Source organism: Chlorocebus sabaeus, chromosome 9 (genome assembly GCF_047675955.1).
Source record: "Chlorocebus sabaeus isolate Y175 chromosome 9, mChlSab1.0.hap1, whole genome shotgun sequence".
NCBI classification, from domain to species: Eukaryota; Metazoa; Chordata; class Mammalia; order Primates; family Cercopithecidae; genus Chlorocebus; species Chlorocebus sabaeus.
Genome location: NC_132912.1, coordinates 60,170,442 through 60,197,537, shown reverse-complemented (window position 1 = coordinate 60,197,537; position 27,096 = coordinate 60,170,442). Strand labels below are relative to the sequence as shown.

The window sequence follows — 27,096 nt, the reverse complement described above, 5'->3', positions numbered from 1 at the left end:
CTGGCTGGTGCGGCTCCGGTGGCTTCCCGACTCCGGAAGGTCCAGGCAGAGGACAGAGAAACGGGGGTCTTTCAAACCAGTGTGGTGAGAGACAGGATGGAAAAGAGCCATGTGGAGTTGGTAGGGGCACCCCTGCCAAGCTAGTTAGCCTGTTTTGTAGCCTTGTAATTTGGCAGTCTGGTCCCTCCAAGGAAGGAAAAATCAATAGCGCTATCCACACACACTCAGCTTCTGACCACTTTAACTTCCATAAAGAGGCATTGAGGAATATCGAGTTAGAGGTGAGGCGCAGAATTTCTGCTGTGGTGGAGTTCTTGTGGGCCAGAAGGTGGCTCCTTCGCCGTAGCCTTTTAGCATTTGTTAGCTGCTGTTTCTTTCATTTCTTTTAATTTTTGAATATGCAAATTCCCCAGCATATACAGATGTAAGGAGAATAGTATTCTCTACACTGGAGCCAGTTCATTTAGGATGCTTGGAAAAAAATTTTGAAGACCAAAGTCTCTGCATTTAGGCAGAGAAAAAATGCTCTGGCTTTGATGGAGTTATTTCTGACACACTGTGAGATCTCCTGGTTCATCCCAGTGCTACTGCACTAAAATCCCGAATTAACCTTTAAAAAGAAGAAAGTCCTGCGGCTTGCGACAACATGGATGAACCTGGAGGGCATTATGTTAAGTGAAATAAGCCAGACACAGAAAGACAAATACTGTATAATCTCACTTATATGTAGAATCTGAAAGTCGAACTCATAGAGTCAGAGTAGAATGGTGGTTGGGAGGTGGGAAAAATGGAGAGATGTTGGTCAAAGAGTATGAACTTTCAGTTTGCAAGATGAATAAATTCTGGAGATTTCATGTACTGCACGGAGACTGTAGTTCATAATACTGTATTGTATACCTGAAATTTACCAAGAGTATAGATCTTAAGTGTTCTCATCACACACACACACACACACACGGTAACTATGTGAGGTGATGGACAAGTTAATTAGTTTTATTGTGGTAATTATTTCACAGTGGAGATGTGTATCAAAATATCAAGTTGTATATCTAAATAGACACAATTTTTATTTGCCAATTATACCTCAATAAAAACTCTAAAAAAACATGAAAAAGGGTCATCTATTTTACCACAATTAAAAGAAAAATCACCTCTTGAGAAAAGGCTACCTTGGGCAGAGGAGATAGCAGGGCATGAGGAGGCCGTGGTTGGAGGCTTGGACCCTGGTGATAGCTTGGAGTGGAGAGAGGTGGAGGAAGTTTTGAAATATTCTGAAGTCATTGCTGGCAGGATTTACTGGGAGATTAGATATAGTTTGTGATGAGATTTATATATAATATTAGAAGAATGATGTTATGTAACTAGCATGACCATTAAGATATAAATAATAATAACTATAGTATGAACCTATAATTTATTCAAATATTGAATCCCTCTCATTTTACCACACTCTGCATTTGGTTTTTAGACGGAATCTCACTCTTTCTCCCAGGCTGGAGTGAAATGGTGCAGTCTCAGCTCACTGCAACCTCCATCTCCTGGGTTCAAGCTATTCTCCTGCCTCAGCCTCCCGAGTAGCTGAGATTACAGGCATCTGCCACCATGCCCAGCTAATTTTTGTATTTTTAGTAGAGATGGGGTTTTGTCATCTTGGCCAGGCTGGTCTCTAACTCCTGACCTCAGGTGATCCACCTGCCTCGGCCTGCCAAAGTGCTGGGATTACAGGCATGAGCCACCGTGCCTGGCCTCACAGTCTGCATTTTTTTTGTATATCAGCTCACTGAGTCCTCAACCCCCCACCCCCACCCAGAAAAAGGTTACATAGTTGTTTGAACTTTCAACATGAGACCACTGAAGCTCAGAAAGATGACAGTTTCCCCAAGGCGACCTAAACTCTTTTGAATTCATTTTTGGAGATCTTGTTGCTTGGCAGAGGTGATGGTCCAATGTGAAGCCTGAGGCTACATTTGCCTGTCATTGTCTTCTTGCAGTCTCCCCACTATAGCACCAGGGCTTCTGAACACAGCCTCTGTCTCACCGTCTTTGGACACAGTGCTCACAAGACTGTTATAAGTTTCCCTGCTCTCTTAACTCTCCCTGGAGCAATATTGGAGGGATCAGAAATGGTAACCATTATTAAAAAGTAAAAACAAACAAACAAAAAAACCAGGTGGTAGTGAGGATGAGGAGGAAAGGGAACACTTATACATGGTTGGTGGGAATGTAAATTAGCACAATCTCTATGGAAAACAGTGTGGACATTTCTCAAAGACCTGAAAATAGAACTACTATTTTGAGAGGTGAAGCCGGCTGGGCTTGGGTCGGGTGGGGACTTGGAGAACTTTTCTGTCTAGCTAAAGGATTGCAAATGCACCAGTCAGCACTCTGTGTCTAGCCAAAAGTTTGTAAACACACCAATCAACGCGCTATGTCCTGCTAATCGGGTAGGGGACTTGGAGAACTTTTCTGTCTAGCTAAAGGTTTGTAAACACACCAATCAGCACTCTGTAAAAATGCACCAATCAGTGCTCTGTGTCAAGCTAAAGGTTTGCAAACACACCAATCAGCGCTCTGTGTCCAGCTAAAGGTTTGTAAAAACACCAATCAGTGCTCTGTGTCTAGCTAAAGGTCTGTAAATGCACCAATCAGCACTCTGTGAAATGGACCAATCAGCAGGATGTGGGCGGGGCCAGATAAGGGAATAAAAGCTGGCCACCGAATTGAGCAGTGGCAACTGGCTCGGGTCCCCTTCCATACTGTGGATGCTTTGTTCTTTTGCCCTTTGCAATAAATCTCACTGCTGCTCACGCTTTGGGTCTGTTACTTTTATGAGCTGTAACATTCACTGTGAAGGTCTGCAGCTTCACTCCTGAAGTCAGTGAGACCACAAACTCACTGAGAGGAACAAACAACTCTGGATGCACCACTTTTATGAGCCATAACCCTCACCACGAAGGTCTGCAGCTTCACTCCTGAAGCCAGTGAGACCACGAACCCACCAGAAGGAAGAAACTGTGGACACATCTGAACATCTGAAGGAACAAACTCTGGACACACCATCTTTAAGAACTGTAACACTCACCGTGAGGGTCTACAGCTTCATTCTTGAAGGCAGTGAGACCAAGAACCTGCCAATTCTGGACATAATTTGATCCTTAAATCTCACTGCTGGGTATTTACCCAAAGGAAAAGAAATAATTATATCACAAAGACACTTGCACTCATATGTTTATCATAGCTATATTCACAATAGCAAAGATATGGAATCAACTTAAGTGTCCATCAGTGGATGACTGGATAAGAAAAATGTGGTATATATACACCACGGAATACTACATAGCCATGAAAAAGAATGAAATCATCATGTCTTTTGCAGCAACATGGATGGAACTGGAGGCCATTATCTTAAGTGAAACAACTCAGTCAAATACCAATGTCCTCCCTTGTAAGTGGGCACTAAATAATGTGTACATGATATATACGCACATAGATTTACAGATATATATAAAGAAATAGCCACATAATGTTGGAGGGGGGATAGTTGAAACAAAATACACCATAAGTTGGTGAGGTGATAATTGTTGAAGGTGAGTGATGGGTTTATTGTACTATTCTCTTTACATTTGTATAGCCTGGGAAATTTCTGTATTCAAAAATTAAATGAAAAGAAATAGCAGCTAACAAATTAGAAACTAGGAGAATGAGAAGAGAGAAGCTTTGTACCAGCAGCAAACCCTAGAAGAGGAAGAGGATAAGTCTTATTTTCAAATTAAGATTGTAGATGTAGGAACCCAGTTTTCAGATTCCTTCCTGGGCTGGGGTCGCCGCGAGAGACCACTCGACACGGAAGTCACAGCGGAGAGATTTATTGCTAGCGCGCTAGGGTCCTATGTCCAAAGTTGGCCACAGGACCCCGAATGCTTGTTACAGACAGTTTATAAAGGAAAAAACCACAAAATTTTACAAAGCTTGAGGCGCAAGATGATTGGAGCAGGTTATGGCCTGAGCGAGATGTCTTACTTTAATTGGTTGGTTTGAACCTGGTTTGAACCCGCGCGGGGTATTTCCCGGACTTGTTCTTCTGTTTGAGTTCCAGGAATATGGGTGGGTGTTTTAGATAGCCACACGGACATCAGGCGGGTGCTTTAGATGGCCACCTGGTCGTTGGGTGGGTGCTTTTAGATAACCACCTGGTGTGGCTTTTCTAAGCTTCTAAGTTTCTAAGTCTCTAAGTTTCTAAGCTTCTAAGTCTATAAATTTCTAAGTCTCTAAGTTTCTAAGCTTCTAAGTTTAAAGGTTTTTAAGTTTCTAAATCTATTTTCATTCCCTCCTCTTTTTGTGACCAAGAGGCTCAATCTTGAGCCTCCTCTTCTGTCCTGAGGGCTTGGTACTGTTGGGTTAGGACCATAGCCTGCACAATGTTTAACTTATCTTTAATAAAGGCGAGTAAGCGGTTAAGTATACACGGCCCGAAAGTCAGGATGAGCATGAGCAGGATAAGGGGGCCTAAGATGGTGGAGACTAAGGTACTGAACCAAGGAGACTGGTTGTACCAGCTTTCAAACCAATTTTGTTGAGACTCTCTTTCTTTTTTCCGTTTGTCTAATCTTTCTCTTAGTTTTGCCATAGAATCTTTAACCACTCCTGAATGGTCTGCGTAAAAGCAACATTGTTCTTTGAGGGCTGCACAGAGCCCGCCTTCCTTTAAGAAGACAATTTCTAGTCCTCGCCGGTTTTGCAATACAACTTCTGACAGAGAGGTTAGAGATTCTTCAAGTTTTGAAATAGAGTGTTCTATGGCTCTAAGGTCCTCATCCATGGCTGCCCTAAGTTGTTGCAGATGGTAGCTACCACGTACTAAAGCTGCTGTTCCGGTCCCAACCCCAGCTGCTACCCCCACTCCTAGCATTACAGCGAGGGTGAGTGAGACAGGTTCCCTTTTGGGTCTACTATAAGCTTTCTGTTCATACCAGAGGTCAAAGGAGTCTCCAGAGTGATAGTATACTCGGGGAACAACCTGTACTAACACGCAGTAGTCTGTGCTGCGGTTAAACGCTGCTGTGGATACACAGGGAGTGAGTCCAGTGTTGCAAGCCCACCAGTCTGTCCCAGAAGGGACCAAATAGTGATTGGAGCTAGGCACTGTCAGAGTCTTGTCACAGAGATGCTGATGGCTAGTGGGCACCTTTCCTATACAGATTCCTGACCCAGAAACTTCAGCCAGGGTCAGCTTTTTATGCTGATCCCATGCACATCCAGTAGGATTAGTGGAGTTGGTGAAATTATTAGTGGAGGCAATGCCCTCATAATAAGGGGGGGCTGTCGCTAGGCACAGCCAACAAGAGGAGGTAGATTCTGGCCTGGTCTGGTTCAAGGCAAAGTAAGAGCCCTTTATGAGATTAAGGAGCCTGTCACCTAAGCCCGGAGAACTCAAGGGCAGGGTAGTGCCTTGAGGGGCCTTTGGCTGAGGGCTCTGAGGGGCCTCCGGCTGAGGGCCCTGAGGGTCCTTCGCCTGGGAGCCCTGAGGGTCCTCCGGCCGGGGGCCCTGAGGGTCCTCCGGCCGGGGGCCCTGAGGGTCCTCCGGCTGAGGGCCCTGAGGGGCCTCCGGCTGAGGAGGCCTTGCTTCTGGTAAAACTGGGTTTTGCCCTATTGAGACAGGAGCTGAGGCAGGGCTAACTGCTAGTCTAATTTGGATGGGGATCCCAAACAGTGGCTTTTGGTGTAAATATAGGCCCCATATTAACCCTGACATCCAGCGGCCATCAGATTTCGCCGCTTTTTTGAATTTGATGCAGACCAGATTACAATCAGCCGAATACCGGGTTCTGGTGCAGGGCTTAACAAAGGACATGGATATGTACCATGGTGTTGTGGCCCATTTCCATTCTCCATCATTAGTAGTTACACAAGTCCAGCTAGCACAATACAGGGAAGTTATATCCCCGCAAGTTTGTTTCATTTTTCCTGTCCGGAATCCGGGGCAGGCATAGAACCCGTTCCGGCTTATGGACACCCTTCTAGCCTGTTTTCTCCATGCTCCCCCTTCCATGTTATCTACCCCTGCTACTCTATCTAGGTTGAGATAGAGGTCAGGGAACCAAGTTCCCACAGGGGCAATTTGTGAAGTCTCATATAAGACTTCATGGGTATTAAAATTAGTTACTTTCCAGGTTAGGTTAAAAGGTTGGTGGGGGTTTTTGGTGTCAGCGACGCGGGGAAGGAGGGCTAGTAGTAAGTAAAGGGTTAGGTACGAGTGAGTCTTATCTTGAGGGGGTCCTCGGAGCGACGGAGTCTCCATGTCCCAGGTGGTCCGGGCGTCTCTGGAGCAGCCTTGGCGTGGGATGCGTGGATCCAAGTGGCGATTCCGTCAACCTTTATGGCTGTGGGTGTGGTCAGGAGAACAATGTAGGGTCCTTTCCACCGAGGCTCCAGTCCTTGAGAACGGTGTCGTCTAACGTAGACGGAGTCCCCCACCTGGAAGGGGTGGCTGGTCTGCGAATGTCCTGGCCGGTACAGTTCTGCCAAGGGGGCCCAGATTTGGGTCTGTACTGCTTGTAGTCCTTTTAGCTGGGCCTGTAGGTCAGTCTTAGAGTTGGAGGGAGAAAAGGAGTCAAGTAGGGTTGACAAAGGGGGAGGTCCTCCATAGAGGATTTCATATGGAGTGAGCCCAAAGCGGTTAGGCGTATTCCGGGCTCTTAATAGAGCTAGAGATAGGAGGCGTCTCCAATCTTTTAAGCCAGTCTCTAAGGTCAATTTAGTAAGGGTCTCTTTTATTGTTCTATTCATTCTTTCTACCTGTCCTGAGCTCTGGGGTCTATAAGCACAATGCAATTTCCAATTAATCCCCAGTATCCTGGCTAGCCCCTGACTTACCTGGGAAACGAAGGCCGGCCCGTTGTCTGACCCAATTACCTTGGGAAGTCCAAATCTAGGAAAGATTTCTTCCAGAATCTTCTTGGCTACTATGTGTGCCGTTTCTTGCCGGGTGGGGTAGGCTTCTACCCATCCTGAAAAGGTATCTACAAACACTAGTAAGTACTTATACCCAGCATAGTGAGGTTTTACTTCAGTGAAGTCTACCTCCCAATAAGCCCCCGGGCGGCTGCCACGGGTTCGTATTCCTGCTGGCACTCGAGTAGCCCCAGCGTTCACCTGCTGACAGACCTTGCAGGCAGAAGTCACCTGTTCTATTAGAGTACTTGCCTTAGGAATTAGAAAGTCAGTTTTTTCAATCAACATTTTTAACTTCCGGCTACCTAAGTGTGTCCAGGCGTGCATCTGCTGGATCATAGCCACGGCTTCTTTTTGTGGGAGGACTGTTTTCCCTTCTTTTTCCCAGTTCTTGGTGTCCTTGTTTTCTATAGTTCCTATGGCTCTTGCCTCTTCCTGATCTTCTGGGGTGTAGGTGTGTCCATCCTGGTCAGTCTTGTTGGGTTCTGAGGCTAAGGTTAGTACTTTTGCCATGGCTGCCTGCTTGGCCACTTGGTCCGCCTGTCTGTTTCCCACTGCAACTGGATCCTGTCCTTTCTGATGTCCGGGACAGTGGATTATGGCTACTTCACGTGGGAGGAAGAGGGCTTTTAACAAGGCAATTATTTCAGCTTTGTTCTTGATTTCTTTCCCCTCTGATGTTAGGAGACCTCTTCTTTCATAAATACTTCCATGGGTATGAGCCGTTGCAAAAGCATATCGGCTATCTGTATAAATATTAGCCTTTTTCCCCTTGGACAGCTCTAGGGCCTTGGTTAGCGCTATTAGCTCAGCCTTTTGTGCAGACGTGCCGGGGGCAGTGACTGCGCCCAAATGGTGGTGTGGCCATCTACCACTGCCGCTCCCGCCCTCCGGGTACCTGAGTCAAGATAGCTGCTGCCGTCTGTATACCATGTGTGGTCCGCGTCTGGGAGTTCTGTGTCCTTGAGGTCCTCCCGCGTTCCGTGGGTTTCTGCCAACACCTGCCGACAGTCGTGAGGGCTCAGTTGGTCTCCTGGTAGCGGCAGCAGCGTTGCAGGGTTCAGGGTGACCGGAGGGCCAAACCGGACACGGTCTGTGTCCAATAGGAGGGCCTGGTAGTGGGTCAAGCGTGCATTGGTAATCCACCGGTCCGGGGGCTGTCGCACTATGGCCTCTAGAGCGTGTGGAGTAATAACAGTCAATGGCTGCCCAAGGGTTAACTTAGCAGAGTCTTTGACTAACATGGCAGTGGCTGCCATGATGCGGAGACACGGGGGCCAACCGGCTGCTACAGGATCTAGCTTTTTAGACAGATACGCTACCGGTCTCTTCCAGGGCCCTAATTTCTGGGTTAAGACTCCTTTTGCAATTCCTTGCCTCTCATCTAGGAAGAGGGTGAAAGGTTTTGAGGTATCCGGTAACCCAAGGGCTGGGGCAGAGAGGAGTGCTTTCTTTAGAGTCTCAAAAGCCAATTGATGTTCCTCCTGCCAGGTAAAAGGGGTGCTTCCCTTGGTGAGGGTATAAAGGGGGGCGGCCAGTTCAGCGAAACCGGGTATCCATAAGCGACAGAACCCAGCAGTTCCCAGGAATTCATGCACCTCTCTGGGATTCTGGGGTGGTGGAATGCGAGCTACAGTCTCTATGCGCCCAGGGGTGAGCCACCTTTTCCCCTCACTCAGTATGTACCCCAGGTAGGTTACCTTGGTCTGACAAATTTGTGCCTTCTTGGCGGATGCCCGGTATCCTTTTTCACCCAGTTCCTGGAGTAGATGCCTAGTACCTTGCATGCAGGCTTCCTTTGTGGGGGCCGCCAGGAGGAGGTCATCTACATACTGGAGCAAGGTCACTTCTGGATGCTGGGTCCGGAAGTCGGTTAGGTCCCTGTGGAGAGCCTCATCGAAGAGAGTGGGAGAGTTCTTGAACCCTTGGGGAAGTCGGGTCCAGGTCAATTGGCCTGAGATTCCTCTCTCAGGGTCTTTCCACTCAAAGGCAAATAGTTCCTGGCTTTGGGGGGCCAGGGGTAAACAAAAGAAGGCATCTTTTAAGTCCAGTACTGTATACCAGCTGTAGTCTGGTTTTAAGGTACTGAGCAAGTTGTAAGGATTGGGGACCGTGGGGTGGATATCCACAGTTCTTTTGTTAATTTCTCTCAAATCTTGGACGGGCCTGTAATCCTGGGTACCAGGCTTTTTTACTGGCAGAAGAGGAGTATTCCAGGGTGAGCGACAAGGTCGCAAAACTCCAAGTTCTAGAAATTTGATAATGTGTTGCCGAATGCCCATATGAGCCTCTAGGCTCATGGGATATTGTTTGATAGATACAGGCACCGCCGTGGGCTTTAGATCAATTATGATTGGGGCTTGACACTTGGCCCGCCCAAGTCCTCCCGTTTCCGCCCAAGCTTGGGGAAAATCTTGTAACCAAACATCAGGGAGGCTAGTGGTGACCGGGGTGTCAAAAAGCCGGTGTTCATCTTGCAGAGACACAGTCAAAATTTGGATGGGCTGGCCGTCTCGGTCTAACACTTGGGCCCCTTCCTCGGAGAAGTGGATCTGAGCTCCGAGTTTGGTTAGGAGATCTCGTCCCAGAAGGGGGTATGGACATTCGGGTACCACCAAGAAGGAATGTGTCACCATTCCTTGCCCAAGGTTAACTGTCCGGTGGTTAGTCCATTTGTGCATTTTTCCCCCTGTTGCCCCTTGGACCCAAGATGTACGAGAGGACAGGGGCCCGTTTGCCTTGGTCAAAACCGAGTGTTGGGCGCCTGTGTCCACCAAGAAGGTGGTGGGATGCCCCCCTACAGATAGAGTTAGCCGGGGCTCGGGGGGGGCTCCAGAGCCTTGACACCCCTATTCGCTGTCCTCACCTAAGGTGAGGACAGGGGCAGGTTTCTTCTGGTCTCTAGGACGCTTGGGGCAGTCTTTGATCCAATGCCCTCGCTCTTTGCAGTAGGCGCACTGGTCCTTATCTACTTTAGGCCACCTCCGCTTTTCCCCCTGTCTCCCTGGCCTTTTCTCCGTTACTACTGCTGCCAGGATTTTTGTCAAGTGCTTATCTCTTTTTCGGTCTCTTCGATCCTCCCGTTCCTCTTGTTCCTTCGCTAGCCTGGCCTCCCTTTCCTCGGGGGTTTCTCTCTTATTATACACTTTTTCTGCCTCTCTGACTAATTCCTGTAATTCATAGGTCTGGATCCCATCTAATCTTTGGAGTTTCCCTTTAATATCTGATGCTGCTTGGTCTATGAACGACATGGCCACGGTAGCCTTATGTTCCAGAGCCTCTGGATCAAATGGGGTATACATTCGAAACCCTTCCAGAAGTCTTTCCATAAAGGCTGCCGGGTTTTCGTCCTTTCCCTGAATTATGGTCCTTACTTTGGCCAAATTGGTGGGGCGTTTCCCTGCCCCCTTGAGACCCGCCAACAGAGCCTGGCGATAGATTCGGAGACTCTCCCTACCTGGTGCTGTCTCATAATCCCAGTCCGGGTGGGTGAGGGGAAATCCCTCGTCTATTTCGTTGGGGAGCTGGGTTGGAAGGCCTCCTGGCCCCGGCACATTTTTCCGGGCTTCCAGGAGGACTCGCTGCCTTTCTTCGGTGGTCAGAAGGACCTGCAAGAGCTGTTGACAATCATCCCAGGTAGGCTGGTGGGTGAGGAGAATTGATTCTATCAACGAGGTTAAGGCCTGAGGGTCTTGGGAAAAAGGGGGGTTGTGAGTTTTCCAATTGTAGAGGTCGGAGGCAGAAAAGGGCCAGTACTGGATCGCGCGGTTGACCGTGCGAAGGGGGAAAAGGGAAGACTGCCAGGTGGGAGTGCCATCCGGGTCTTCAGTCCGCCGCAAGCGGAGACGAGGTGTTGGTGGCGGCGTTCTAGGGGTTAATTCAGGCGGGGTTGGAGAGGGAGGCGAGCTCGAGGGAGGGACCGATGAGGGTGCTGGAGAAAGAGTAGGGGCCGAAGGAGTAGTGGGAGGGAATGGGGATAGGGTAGGGGACGAGGGTGAAGCGTAAGGTGGAGGCCTCAGGAGGGGGTCGTGAGGAGGAGGAGGAGGAGGCGGAGGGTCGAAAAGGAGGAGGTCTTGCTGAGTTCCATCAGGGAGGACTGGCTTAGGGGGATCCGAAGTCTGATTCTTTGGGGCTTCCATGGCAAGGAGGGTAGATTGGGACGGGGAGGGGGAATGAAAGAAGGGTTTCACCCAGGAAGGAGGGTTTCGGACCAAATCTTCCCAGGTGATTATGTAGGCCACTTGGTCCTGGTGTCCTTGTGGCCCAGGATTCATCACTTTTGCTTTAACCTGTAAGATAATGGAGAGGTCAAATGTTCCGTCTTGGGGCCACCCAACCTGGAGGTTTGGCCATTCAGACGAACAGAAAGTTTTCCATCGTCCTTTACGGACTTCCACGGAGAGATCGCGGGCTCGCGCCCGGACGTCAGGGAAGTGGGTCAAAGTCAAGGCTAAAGGAGTTGTTAGTGTCTGTCCCATAGTTTCGTCCAGAAAGTCACGCACACACAAGGACGAAATGACAACAATAAACACAGTGACCAAACAAACACAGAGGAGCCGCGCGGCCAGAGAGTGGCGCCACAAGATTACAAAAGATTCAGACGGCAGGCGCAACCTGCCGACAGAGACGTCAGCTTTCCTTCCGAAAACCGCCAGGGCGTCCCCCGGGGCGCAAGGGGGAAGGTGCCGGACACGTCTGTCCCCCTTTCCCACTTGATTATTCAGACGGAGTACTCCTCAGAGCTAGCCGGCAAGACAAACAGAGCACAGAGCGAAACGAATGTACCTGACAGAGTCCGTTCGTTCGTCAGTCGGTGGCCCGGGCCAGTTGAGTCTCCACCGGAGGGGTCGAGGGTCCTCGGGCGACCCCCTTTCCCGGCCAACGCACCAAATGTAGGAACCCAGTTTTCAGATTCCTTCCTGGGCTGGGGTCGCCGCGAGAGACCACTCGACACGGAAGTCACAGCGGAGAGATTTATTGCTAGCGCGCTAGGGTCCTATGTCCAAAGTTGGCCACAGGACCCCGAATGCTTGTTACAGACAGTTTATAAAGGAAAAAACCACAAAATTTTACAAAGCTTGAGGCGCAAGATGATTGGAGCAGGTTATGGCCTGAGCGAGATGTCTTACTTTAATTGGTTGGTTTGAACCTGGTTTGAACCCGCGCGGGGTATTTCCCGGACTTGTTCTTCTGTTTGAGTTCCAGGAATATGGGTGGGTGTTTTAGATAGCCACACGGACATCAGGCGGGTGCTTTAGATGGCCACCTGGTCGTTGGGTGGGTGCTTTTAGATAACCACCTGGTGTGGCTTTTCTAAGCTTCTAAGTTTCTAAGTCTCTAAGTTTCTAAGCTTCTAAGTCTATAAATTTCTAAGTCTCTAAGTTTCTAAGCTTCTAAGTTTAAAGGTTTTTAAGTTTCTAAATCTATTTTCATAGAGTTGATTATTATATAGAGCCAGACCTTCTAGTTTCTCAATCAAGACTGAGCTTTGTGATTTCAAATGACTTTATAATAACCAGAAATGACCAGGAACATCCTGAGAATTTATCTTAGGGGCAGATGAAAAATTAATCTCACTGGGCAAATTTAAAGGGTATTAGAGAATTTTAGCTAGGGGAAAGCAATAACTATTTTATATAGTGTGGTCTAGATTTAGATTTAGTGTGGATTCAAAACTTGCTACTATTCTCTGTGAGCTACAACTTTTATTTTTGAGATGGAGTCTCACTCTGTCACTAGGCTGGAGTGCGGTGGTGTGTCTCGGCTCACTGCAGCCTCCGCCTCCCAGGTTCAAGTGATGCTCCTGCCTCAGCCTCCCAAGTAGCTGGGATTACAGGCACGTGCCATCACGCCCAGCTAATTTTTGTATTTTTAGTAGAGATGGGGTCTCACCATGTTGACCAGGATGGTCTCGATCTCCTGACCTTGCGATCTGCCCACCTTGACCTCCCAAAGTGCTGGGATTATAGGCATGAGCCACCGCTCCCAACCTCTGCTAGCTACAACCTTGAGTAGTTGTGCCCCATGTTACTTCTACCTCTTCGGGCTTCCATTTTCTCATCTGTACGATGTCTATGATAATGCCTGCAGAAGGTCATTGTGTTAGAGATGACACAAAATGCTTTGCATAACAAGTTGTAGATGCTATTGTTAATATGGTTATGTTATTGTAGCAGTTACATAGCAATGGGAACAGTGTGAACAAATTCTTATTCATATATGCTGCATGTACACATGCAGGCCCTGGGAGGAGCTTGGAGGATGTGAAGGACAGTTCATAGGAGGGAGGGAGAGAGTCCAAGATGCATCCCCCCTACTTATACGTTGTTACAATTACATGAAAAAAAAAAATACAGGGGTTTGGAGACAAAGTTTATCTGTGATTGTATCTTGTGAGCTGTGCCTATTCAACTAGCAGGTTACTCTTAAAGGACCAGCAATAAAACCCGGGAAATGTTAAGGGCCTGTGGTCATGTCTTTGGGGCAGTGTCCCACGCAGCAGCTCAGGCAGTGGTGTGAGCAGTATCTGCAGCTCTGGGGAGGGTGAGGGAGGCTGATTTCCTGGGGCTGTGAGGAGGAACAGCCTGGCCATGCCTGAGAAGAGAGAAGCCTCTCCCTCCGTTCATTATCCCCGCTGGGCAGCTACAGTTCTATTCTAACTGATGTGTGGTCTTAAGGATGTCATGTGTTCTCTCAATCCTCAATTTCCTCATCTGTAATCTGTAAAGTGGGAGAAGAATGGAAGGATGTCAGTGGTGGTCTTCACAGTACAGCATAGCCCAGGCAAGCACAGCACAGAGCAACAAAGCTGAACTTAAATCTCTAAGATCTGTTTCCTGTGTCCTTGGTGAGGACACTTTTTTCTTACTTGAAATGGCAACAGATTCAACAGCTATGCATTGATTTGCACCCTCCCCCACCCCTGACATCCTCCCATCAGCAGAAACGATGATGAATATCAGATTATGCTGACCTAAGGAATGATTATATTTCCTATTCAGATGAAGTATTTTCCCTTTGAATTTTATTAATAATGGGATTAGCAATGAAATAGCTCCATTGGACATTTTAATGTATTTTTTATTACAAAAATGATAGAAGCACATTGTGGAGAATTTTTAAAATGAGAAAGAGGAATGGGATAGGCAGAATGGGGAAGGGAGGAATGAACAGATGCAAATCACTCAAGAACACTTACATGCTTGACTCCTTCCTGTTTTATGTGGATTCTCATTTAATCTCCACATCCCTGTGGAGAAATGCTGTTATCACCATTTTGCAGCTGAGAACACTGAGACACAGGTTAAGTCACTTGAATCACACAGCTCTAGGCAGCCTGATTCACCACCAGCCAATACTGTTTACCAGATACTGCATTCCCACATCAGTTAGATTGAGTTCTGTCCTTTCATGCATCATTTGCAAATTTGTAATTTTGATTTTGATTTCTTTTTAAATTTAGCCCAAGAGTTTTCTTAATTTTAAAGAATTCTATTTTTATGATATTTTAATTGTTGATTTCTAATACAATTGAATCATGATTAGAGTATAGCTTGTAAATCTGAATTTTTGAATTTGACAGAGTTTTTTTGGCTGAAGATATGATCAGTGTTGTAAAGATTCTCAGCTATATGAAAAGAGTTCATTAATCATTTAAGCAATAAATGTTCATATCCTGACTCAAATCCTCATTCCTTTGGTCAACTTGAGCTATAAAATTTTAAAGAAGTATATTTATATTTTAAATTCAAGTTGCATCTTATTCAAATTGTATTGTATTTACAGGAGGTTTTGATCTGGTTTCTATGTTAGTTGGTATAAAGTACATATGGCTGTTATAATCTCATCATGGATTGAATCTTGGATCACGCCATCTATCCTGCTAAATGCTTTGGACTTTAAATTGAGATTTGCTGACATTGAGATGATTGCTATTGTTTATGTGTCATTTGCTTGCTTATTTTCATTTGCTGGTATTCTGTCTCCCCCATTTTCAGTGTTTGTCACTCTGCACTGGAGGTATTTCTTGTGAACAACAAAGAATATGGTGCTGTTATTTAATGCAGTCTAAGTGTCCACTTTTAGATCTAGAAATTCTGGATGACTTGGGATAGCCTTGATTTTATCAATTTCATTTCATTTTATGTAAAGTTTGCCATTTATTTTGTTTTACTGTTTCCTCTTTTTCCCAGTCTTTAAATCTGCTGGTTGGATAGAATTTATTTTTATTCTCCTATTCCCCTGTTTTTTTTTTTTTTTCTTCTGAGAGGGAGTTTCGCTCTTGTTGCCTAGGCTGGAGTGCAATGGTGCGATCTTGGCTCACTGCAAACTCCACCTCCCTAGGTTCAAGCGATTCTCCTGCCTCAGCCTCCCAAGTAGCTGGGATTATGGGCATGCGCCACCATGCCTGGCTAATTTTGTATTTTTAGTAGAGATGGGGTTTCTCCATGTTGGTCGGGCTGGTCTTGAACACCCGACCTCAGGTGATCTTCCCACCTTGGCCTCCCAAAGTGTTGGGATTATAGGCATTAGCCACCATGCCTGGCCTATTCCCATTTTAATTGGGAAGTTCCGATATGCCTTTATGTTCTCTACTACTTTTTCTGTCACATATTCTAAAAGAAATATTAATTTTCTTTCCCTCTAATGCTTTACTTTCCTACTCCTCCCCTTCACCTCCTACTTCTTTTCTCCAATAACTGGATTTATTTTAGTCACTTTAGTAATATAAAATTCATTTTATGTAACACTTCCCCATACCTTTAAGACCGTTCCTTTAAGACCATTCCTTTAAAGGTCTTTAAGACCGTTTAAGACCCTTCCTTTAAGACCCTTCCTCAGAAAGGGCGCTGCCCTGACAGCTTGCTGCCTGTGAGAGCGTCCTCTTCAGTGACTCATAGAAATAGAGGGAAATGGAGGTCTATTCCTCAATTGCTATTTTTGTTGTTGTTGTTGGGAGAAAAGCTGAGGCAGGGTTTGCATGTCTGCTAGACTTGCTGGCTCCTTGCTTCTAGCACTCCCATTATCTCAAGTAGCCATATGTTTCTGATTCACTTGATACACCGCTTCCTTTCAATCCCCACATCCTCACCACCTGTTTGTTTGAGCGCCAATAAATAGCGTGGGCTCCCAGCACTCAGGGCCTTCGCAGCCTCCACACTGGGAATGGCTCCCTGGTCCCACTTTCTCAAACTATGTTTTTTCTCATTCCTTTGACTGCCGGGCTTCGTTGCCCCCACGACCTGGTATTGGGTCTGATCACCCCAACATTTTTTTTTTTTTTTTGAGATGGAGTCTCGCTCTGTCACCCAGGCTGGAGTGCAGTGGTGTGCTATTGGCTCACTACAACCTCCACCTCCCAAGTTCAAACGATTTTCCTGCCTCAGCCTCCAGAGTAGCTGGGATTACAGGCATCTGTCACCACACCCAGCTAATTCCTGTATTTTTAGTGGAGATGGGGTTTCACCATATTGGCCAGGCTGGTCTCAAACTCCTGGCTAAAGTGATCCACCCGCCTTGGCCTACCCCAAGAGTACTGGGATTACAGGCTTGTGCCAACATGCCCAGCTAATTTTTGTATTTTTAGTAGAGATAGGGTTTCACCATATTGGCCAGATTGGTCTCAAACTCCTGGCCTCAAGTGATCCGCCTGCCTTCCAAATTGCTGGGATTACAGACTTGTGCCAACACGCCCAGCTAATTTTTGTATTTTTAGTAGAGATGGGATTTTGCCATGTTGGTTAGGCTGGTCTCGAACTCCTGACCTCAAGCAATCTGCCTGCCTCGGCCTCCCGAAGTGCTGGGATTATAGGTGTGAGTCACAGCGCTTGGCTGCACATTCTAGTTTAAATTCCACAATTGTTTAGTTTTAGTTCCATATTTAAATAGATTAATCACCACTAATCTTTTATCACAACTTTTCATACCTGGTTTTTAATTTTGATCATTTGTTGGAAATTGAATCCATTATCAGGTAGTTTTTACAAGAAGAACTCAGAGTGATATATATGCAACATTTAACCTAATTCCAGGCAGTAATCATTGTTAAATGTTATTTAATAATAATTAGAATAATATAATGATAATAATCTTTCATTTTTTGAGAATAGTTTACTTATTCATCTGCTCTTTAATTGTTTTTCTTTTAAAATTGATGTTCCTTTGTTCCTCGCAGAATGAAATCATTACCTCCTCTTTTTCTCTGAAGGTATGTTTACAGAAGCATTTCTTTTCTCATCTGCCTTTTTATTTTGGTTTCTTCAGCTATGCAAAAGCTTTAATTATATGTAATTAAATCTGATGATCTATTCTTTGTGATTTCTTCTATTCTAAATTTACATACTTGATATTCAATTTTACAGTCTTATTTTTCTATAATTGGAATTTAATATCTTAATTTGTAGCTCTGTAATACATTAAGAAATTTATTTAGAATATGATTTAAGGAGAAACTCAAAGTTACTATTTTTTCCAAATTTATAACCAACATAAAATTTTGGCAATTTCTTTCCTTTCTATATTTGTTGAATCTTAAATTTTAACACCCATGCACCCACCCACCCACACATGCACACTGTCTCTTGGCTTGTTTTTGTTTTCTTTTTAGCTGCTTATTCTTCTATCTTGATCTTACACTCTTGTAATATAGGGCCTATTCCCTGCCCTGCAGCCCACATTGATCGTCTCATCTAGATAGTTCTCTAAATCAGCTTATTCCAAGCTGTTTCTTCTCTTTCATTGAAATCCCTGCAACATATACTGCAAAAATCCTACCCTTTCTCTTCAACAAACCTAAGAGCAAATCAAACTTCTACTTGCCATGTTTACCCCCAGAACCCTGGAAGTGGTTCTTTCTGAAAGCTCCGTGTGTATGGCACCTGCCTCACTTTCCAAGGTTGGGAGACCAGTTGACCCCTCATTTATGCAAATTGATTCTCTCTTCTCTGAGAACAATTTTTTTTCCACCAGAGGTCTTAAGCATCTACACAAATTGAATAGTGCTACAAAGGGGTTTCTTACACCATTACACTGTCACAATGAATGTAAACTCTCCACACACTTGTCAAAGTAAGAGGGCCACTTTGGGCGGGATCCGTAGGACATATTGTTTCTACTGTTACAGTGCTTTGTAGTTTGTTTTGTCAATTTGTCTTTTTTATAATGTAGCTTCTCCCAACGTACTGTAAGTTGAGGGAGGGCAGGAAACAGTGCTCAGCACAGAATCAATCACAAGGTTGAGGTTTAATTACTATTAGAGAATAATTAACTTTTAAGCCACCCTGTCCTTCAAACCAGTCTGTTGAACAACCAGGCAACTGAACAACCATCACAATTGTCAAGCAGGTGCAGTGACACAATTGTCAAGGTCATCTCCCAAGTTGACATAAATCAGTTGTGTTTGTATGCAATCAAGTTGTGTCAGTTATTGGATCTAGATTCTGTGGCAAATTCACACATAAATCAGACACAATTTCCTTCCTCAAGGAACTCAGAATCTCTGAGGATAAATGACATATTAGCTTAAATATAATTTAAAGGGGAAAACTCATTAGTGCCACACAATCTGTGTATCAGGACAGAGAAGAAAGGAAGAGAAGAATCATTTTTTTTCCCCATTAACCTTTGGGGATAAGAAACACCATAATTTTGGTCTTATTAAAGGCCGCCCATGATTAATATTTCCATCTAAGAAGCAATTAAGGAATTATTATCCAGGGAGATTGTGACAAAAGGAATTAAACCTTGCCAGCTCTGTTCAGGCAGAATAAGGCTTAGCTTTGAGTATTGAAAATTAAGTCTATTTAGATGAAAAGCTTACATTTTGTCTTTAACTTTTTGCTCAGGTGCTGTGTAAGAACCACTGAGTAGATAAGTAAAAAATTATCTAGAACTGCTCAGCAAATGCAATCTACAGTCCTAAATGGAATGCATTATAATCATGGCATGATAATCAGAAGAATAATAATTTAACACATGTAGTAAGCTCCAAGGGACAACAACTGTTTCAGTCTGTTAAAGTACTAGTATTTTGAGATAGAAAACTGTACATTTCCATGTTGTAGGAAGTACTTAATTATTTCCAACTGTTACTGAAATAGTGGGGAAATCATCTTGCCTCAGTACCATAATCACAGTGTTCACAAGTGCATTTAATTATACACATTTTATCAGGAAATTTTGCAAACCCAGTTTTTTTTCAGGTGTTAAATGGGAAGGGTTTCTTTCTTTCTTTCTTTCTTTTTTTTTTGAGACGGAGTCTCGCTCTGTCGCCCAGGCTGGAGTGCAGTGGCCGGATCTCAGCTCACTGCAAGCTCCGCCTCCCGGGTTCACGCCATTCTCCTGCCTCAGCCTCCCGAGTAGCTGGGACTACAGGCGCCCACCACCTCACCCAGCTAGTTTTTTGTATTTTTTAGTAGAGACGGGGTTTCACCGTGTTAGCCAGGATGGTCTCAATCTCCTGACCTCGTGATCCACCCATCTTGGCCTCCCAAAGTGCTGGGATTACAGGCTTCAGCCACTGCGCCGGGCCGGGAAGGGTTTCTATAATGTGCATAAAACAACTTAAAAAATACACAAGATATCACCTAAAAAATAGGTATGTTTTCCATATCTATAGATTTATGGAGGAGTAGAAGAGGAAAAGACCCTCTCTTAGGTGAAAGTACTGTGCCAGAGACCAATTGTCTTGCCAAAACACGTAGGGCCAGGAGCAAAACCTGTGTTTTATCTTCTGCTTAGTGCTTGAAATCCTATATGTTGCTGTCTTTGGCAGACCTTTTTGTGGAAGGAATGAACTTTTTAATCTACCCACTTGAGAGAGAGAGACACTGAGGTGTCGTATCATGAAACAACATAGCTGAGTCAGGTGGGTGGTAAGTGGTGGGTCCTTGACCAGGATTAGAGTCGACTTGCTACGTGCTTAGTCGACTTGGTATGTTCTGCCGCCCCCCTGCATGGCACCTGGCTCAGAGCTGGGCTCCTCCAGCGACACCATCTTCTACAATAAGTTCAGGGTTTTCTAGCTGGTCTGTCTTCACACCCTTGAAGAGGTTGCAGCTCCTCCTGGAAACATTAAGGGCTATCAGGAAGAGGCCTGGAAGTTCCTGTGGATGAAGTTAGTTTTATTACCAGAATCTGCTTCAAGTTAGCAAGTGTTTATCAAGCACTTGCTCTAGAAGCTGGAAAGAATGACTAAGACAAGAAGCTTTCTTCAAAGAACTTATGGTCCTGGAGAGAGAGCGGCCAGAGGGAATAAACAGGAGAAGGTATTGTAAATCCTTGGTGCTGGGAGGTGGCTTTGGAATGACAAGTATCTCATTCCACATTGCAGATGAAAAGTTTCTTTCCTCTGAATGTCTAATTTCCACAGATCCCAGTGCAGTGACATTCTGCTCATTCCTTGAACCCACTAGTTTCAAAAGACTTGTGTATGCTGGTCATTTCTTTTAGCTCTTTTCAGAAATTTTCCACGTGGTTAATGTTACATTAAAAAGCCTCCACTTCGGTTATGTTTTGCCATAGATTTCACATGGCCGAAGCTGTCAGTAGGTCGTGCTGCATGATAAATTAGCCACTCTGGGGATATCATATTTCCTCCCTGCAATGTCACTGCTCAAAATTACACCTGAAATGGACAACAGAGCCCTGGGTACAGAGGATTCTCCCGATGTGATTCCCAGACCCTTGACAGACGGCAGGTACCGATGGAGGTCCTCACAGAGGACTGATTCTCCGCAGCAGTTGCTGACAGTGGGTCTCTACATCGCCACAGGCTTACAGGTTTCTTTTCACCACTGTTTATGATGCGTGTTTCTGTTTTTCTAAGTGGTACACTTGAACACTGTGTGAAGACACTGCCTTCATCATTTCTTGGGAAGTCTTGAATTACCCCGAGGTGAGACATGGCATTTGACTAAGTGAGCCACAGTCCCTCATCGCCACCTCCAGTGGGATGCGACTCCACCAGGGAGGGTGTGAGTGTGGGTCAGGACAGCCTCCCCTGGCCTGGCCTGGGTGCTCACTACTTCCACCTTTGATCATGAATGCACCGAGTTTTCATCCCCTCCTGCTCACAGGACTTCTCCAAAGTGGGAACAACACAAACCACTAGGCTTCTGTTCAGGAAACTACAATCACTGCTGCTTCTCCTTGAGGCTGTGCCCAGGGCACCTTGGGGAGGGTTTGGCGGTTTGCATATTCTCTGATCAAAATCGCCTGGTTTGTTCCCACGTGGCTTGTTATAGTGTGTGTGGTGGCTTACCCCCAAAGGGCAACCATATTTTTATATCTTGTGGTGTTAGGACTCTGCATACATTGAGAGGAAAAGCAGCTGCTATTGCCATTTTCATGGCAATTGATAAGACTGGAGGAGATCTGAAGCCAGCCTCTAGTTCTTGCTCACCCAGGCAGGGGGAAAACCATCAGACAGGCATGGCTGACTGAGCAGTGTTCCTTCAGGTCCAGCAGGACTTCTGTTTTCAGGTTATCCAAGTTGCAGTGTGTCATCCATGTGGCTCTTGGCTGTCACTCAAAGGTGACGACACTGGTCTGGACCTTTGCTGCCTGTGGGTCTTTATGATTTACGGAAGATGCCCTGACTCTGTGTGTCATTTCACCCAGAGTTCATGTTCTTGCCCACATTCCGGCTTTGGAGGGAGGCCCTTTCTGCTCACACACTCACTCATGAGCTGGCCTCACGACAACTACCTTGCTCCTTGGTGTGGCTCTGAACATGCATGCTTTCTTTGTCCACCCACCAGGCAATTCTGCTGCTAGATTCTGGGGATAGTGCCTTCTTTACTCCACAGGGTGATGGGGGAGATTCTCTCTGAGCGAGGGCCACTGTGTGATTAAGATGGGACTGAAAACAGACCTGTTTGAGCAGAACCCAGGCTTCCATGACAGTCCACGTGCCACCACCCCATGAAATATCAGTGAATGACTGCATCTGGTCCTTGGCTGAAGAAGTCAGTATTATATTGGTTACTACTACTTGGCCACTCTTGAGTGGGTTGCACATCAATAAGGTAGATGAAAAGAATATGAATAATTGCTGGCATTTGATTTTGGCTAAATGGAAGAGCCCCATGGTTGTCCCTAGATGGGCTGCCTCAGTGGGGAGTGGGCCTCCTCCATGCTGACCTGAATTGCACCTGTTGGAGATGCTGGAAGGGCAGCCTTTGCTCCCTTCCTGCTAGACAGGGGGTAGACAGGCTTTGTCTTTCCTCAGTGGGTGCTGACGGTGCACAGCTACCTCTTTGTTGCCATCTGGTCCAAGCCGCCTCTGTTTCTGGGACTACTGTGTGGCCCTCTTCACTGATTTCTCTGCACCTACCTGGCCTTGCGTCTTTCTGAACATTTTCCACTCTGTAGCTGGCATTCTGTGAATAAGGCCACATCACTTAGACTTCAACAACTTCCCACTGCACTGGGAATGAGGTCCAAACATCTTACTGTGGCCTACGAGGATTTACAAGATCTGGCCCAGCTTACCCACATCCTGGTCTCAAACCACCCTCCCCCTGTTCATGAGCACTGGCTCTTCCCTGTCTCAGGCCTTCAGCACTGGGAGCTCCCTTTGCATGGAGAGTTCTTCACATGTTTAGGTCTGTCTCATTCTGCAGATTTGCTCAAATATCCTTTCTTCAGATAAACCTTTCTTCTCCTAAATGTGAATATACTTTATTTAGTCATTTTTGTTTATAATGGAAACTGTGGAAATTCAAAATTAACATCTTTGCCCAGGAACTCCCTTATAGACACCAGAAAAAGTTTCAACCTTGTGCCCCACATGGTTCTGCTGTGGTTTGTCCAAATGAACCTTCCTGAGCTGAATGCTAGCCAGTTTCACACAGATTCTTTTGCCCCGAATTTCACTTGGGAAGACCAAGTCTTCAAGGATTGCATCATGCATGGCTATTAGGGTGCAGCTCCTGGGACACTTTTGCTTTTTTTTTTGTATTGTTTTTTCAAGTCGGCATAGGCAGACTTTTCCTCTGAGCAATAAAGACAGCATGCTTCCCACCGAACTTTTTCTCCAATTCATGTACTATCTGGACTTGGATTTTTCTGGAAAGATTTCAGCTGAGGAACGGGAACAATGATTATAATAAGCTTTGTGACCACCATCAACTTCAGGTTTCTTGGCTGCTGTTATATTCAGCTCCCTGAGCTGAGCCTTGAGATCCAAGTTCATCTTCAGCTCCAGAAGATCCTGGAGATGGTGGACTTGAACTTGTCTGGCTTCTCGCCATTGGGCTTCATGATCTTGGTGCTTGAACAGAACGTGGCCGTCTTCTTCCTAAATGCCAGCCTAGGAAGAAGCCCAAGTCTCACGAGATCTCAGAAATCAAATAAACGTTTCTTGACCGTTATCTATAGCATACCTAAACTTACCTTGCCCTGGTACCCTCTATAACATCACCCTTTTTATGCTCATCAGAGCACTGATTTTCTGAAATTGTCTTTGTTGTTGTTGTTGATTAGACCGTCAGAAGAATGTACCATTGAATAGAGCTCTCTACAAAGCTCTAGGTGTGTGAATATTTGGCCAAAACTTCTAGAGTCGTTTCAAAGCTACACATGGCCAGGAACATGACAATGGAAAGAATCTTGTCTAAAACATTGTTTCCATGTATTTTGAGGCTTGGTTATCTCTTGCAGGCCAGAGTCTGTTTCCTCATTGGTAGTAAGAACAGTAGGAAATGGACCATACATGCTCTTATGATCTTTTCTGCTCTGAATTTTGATGATTTTGACATATGACTCACTGTCTTTCAGGGATCCCTGTCTTCTCAGATTCTAAAATGGGAATAATTGCACCCAGATATTTATGACATTCCTATAGAGGTGTATTTATGAGATGACTGTATTGTATTAACTAATCTTTAAATGTTTTTTCTCAGTATAAAATGGTTTCTCTGATTTAGTTTTACATCTGAGTTTTTAGTCTGGAAGCAAACATTCACAGTTTTGTAAGAGTAAGAGACCTGTGTGTGGGGAGCATGCACAGTGCATTCATGAGTTGCAAGCTGGGCCTTCTTAAAGCGTGTGTGGCAGGGTTCCATCTGGTCATGTAGGGAGAGGGAACTGTCCTTCCCTCTTGTCCTCTCGCAGGCCCAGACCTGTGGGGGCAGGAAGTTAATTATCACCTCCTAGGATGCTTGGAATCTCCTCTCTTCTTGAAAGGACTATCCTTGTGCTGGTCCTCAGAAAGAGACCCATACAGAGAATTATTTCCTTAGCTCCGAGCCTCTCTGTGTATACATGTGCCTGTCACACTTGAACTTTGATCATGAGACTTATGCAGAATTCAATGTAGAGAGAAGTGCTGGCTGAGGAGGTGCTAAAGCCCCCCTACTTGGTGATGATAATGAATGTGGGCATCTACTCTGTGCTGAGTCACTGTGGGAGTCCAGTGGGCTTCGGCCAAGGCTGCTACATGGAGCTGCCTCCCACAGTTGCCTCCCACAGTTGACAAGATCAGACTGTCCAGAGGGCAGCGGATGTCAGACATGAAAACAATCCTCTCTGCCACGGCTGCCTCTCATCCCACCAGGCAATCTGCTGTGAGGAGGTGGGCAGGGAAGGCCTAACCCATGCAGTCTGAGCCCTGGGAGAGTGTGAGGGAGGTTACCTGACAAGGTGGGAAATGTGCCACACTTTTCAGGACAAACTGAAGTCCCTTTCTCAGCTTGCTTGGAAACTCAGACTTGTAGGGGCCAGCCCTGTGCTGTGCACTGTGCCTAGTGATCCACATTCTCTGTGTCATTTAGTCTTGACGGCATCATGTGAAGCAGGAATTTTTTTTTTTTTTTTCTAAGAAAAGAAGGGGCTCTTGAGTTTAAAACGCAGTGGGTACCTGGAAGCAAGATGTTGTACGGCAAAGTCTTCTTTGCTGTGTAACAAACCATTTCAAAACTTAGTGACATAAAAGCCACTATCATTTTATTATGCTCACAGATTCTGCGGGTTAGGAGTCTGGGGAGGGCACAGTGAGGATGGTCTCTGTGCCAACAAGTACTCCCATGATTATAGGTGACCTGAGTGGGGGCTGATCCCTGAAGTGGGATGTTTGGAAGGTTGGATTCAGCTTGGACTGTTGCCCAGAGCACCTACGTGTGGCCTCTATATGCAAATGTGGGCTTATCCCCCCATGGTGGGACCATCGGAGACCAAGCATCCTGAGGACCAAGGCAGGAGCTGCGAGGCCTCTCCTGACCTAGCAAGCCACCTTTAGGAGTACCACCCGACTAGAGGGCCACCAAGTTAGGAGTATCACCTTCCTCCTAACTCTATTGGTTAAGACAGTCAGTCACAAGTTGGTCCCATTTCAAAGATAGGAGACACGCAGACCCCATCTTTCAGTAGGATGAGTGTCAAAGAATTTACGGCAGTGTTTTAAAACGGCCACTCAGGAATTGAATCCAGGTTCCCTGACCCTACAGCTATTGCTCTTCCCATTAGACACTATTGCCTGGATGTAAGAGGCAGTATGCTCTGGGGGAGAGGTCTGCAGGGAAATGGAGAATATGTCTTTAACATGGCTGCATCACTAAGTCCCTGAGACTTTTTAAAAAAAACCCAGCATATAGCCGCATGGCTTGGGAGGCAGCTGCTGGGGTGGCAGTAGCCTGGGCAGCTTTGGATGACCTGTACACGGTCTAGGTCTTCCTCTGCACCAAGGGGATAACCACAGCATCCCCTTGCTTACTGTAAGGATGCAGTGCCCAGGGGAGGTGAAAGCCTCAAGGACGTTCCAGCCTGCTCTGCAGACAGGAGGGAGGTCTCTGTCTACGAAGAAGCCCTGTGCCCTCTGCTCTCAGACACACTCGGGGCCAGTATTCCAAATCCTGCTCATATCCCAGAAGCCTAACCAGTACCCCAGATGACATGCTGTTCCATCCCCACTATATTGATTCTATTACACATTGTTCATCTGCCAATTCATCACATCCTGGAAAGAATAATAAACTTGGAATCACAATGTCCTCCAAAAGTCTTGGCGCCATGAAATACTGGCTCAGTAACCGTGGGCATATCACATAGCCTTCTACAGCCTCCATTTTCCACAAAACAGTGATCAGTGTATTTGTTTCTCTGAAAAGTTATGAAGACTGAGTTTGTGTGAGAGAGTATTTTCCAGTCTAATAAGCACAATATATACTAGATGTTTTTATTATTGCCATTTCCACTAATACTTAGCAAGCAGAGTGTTTCACTCACAGCAAGCGCTTAATAAATATGTACACTTTAGTCTTGATTTACTCCAGACCCCAGATGAAGTTCACGGTAGAAGGAGATTGGAACTTTTATCTTCTGTCCCACTTGGGGACATATGTCACAGAAGTATTTTTATATGAATTGGCTGTGCTGTGCTTTTTCTTACCCTGCCAAGCTGGAAGAGGGATGACAGGCTTTGAAACTGACATAACCACAGCATTGATTAAGAAAAAATAACTGACTGTCAATTTAATTAAATAGCTAGGGATATGCAGCCCCAGTCTCAGGCTATTTGCTTCAGGGCAAAACTAGCATGGGAAGGGTGATCTGGGCCTGTGATCTGGCGGCTCCTCTTCCAGGAGATTTTGGAAGGTGAATAAATTTTCACGACTACTCATTTCATTCATCAGAGACTCAATTAAATTAATCTATGAAATAGGTGGAAATAGTTCTTTCCACACCAAGCCTCTGCAAAAATGTTGACCAGAGCAAACTCGCAAGAGGCAAATCTTGGTGCAAGTCACATTTCTGAAAATTTTCAACCCGCTGTGTTTTTATTGTGATCAATGGATCTGTGTTTTAAACAGCAGGTGTTTATTAGGTTCTCACTGTGTGCTCAGTGCTGCGTTAGAAGCTATGTGGACTACAGAGTAGGAGAAGCTGTCCTTGCATTTGTGACTTTTTTTGGTGTCTGTTCTGAGAAGATCTTTTAGTGTATAATACTGAATATTCATAAGAGCATTTTGTGCCAGACCAGACAGTGAGCCTGAGAGAAGCATCAGGGCTGGGCCAGGCCACTGGAAAAACAACACGGGCATCCGTGTTTGAGTTATATTTAGTTCTATTTCCTTCTAACTGGCTGTGCAATGTGGGCAAGTTATTTGACCAATACCAATTTGATTCTTATCTTTTGTACTAGTCAGT

General features: G+C 45.6%; 1 pseudogene; it reads right to left on the bottom strand.

The window, feature by feature from the left end:
* Positions 1-22,650: 22,650 nt before the first annotated feature.
* LOC140712465 (small ribosomal subunit protein eS7-like) lies at positions 22,651-24,466 on the bottom strand (annotated as a pseudogene).
* Between the last annotated feature and the right edge of the window lie 2,630 nt (positions 24,467-27,096).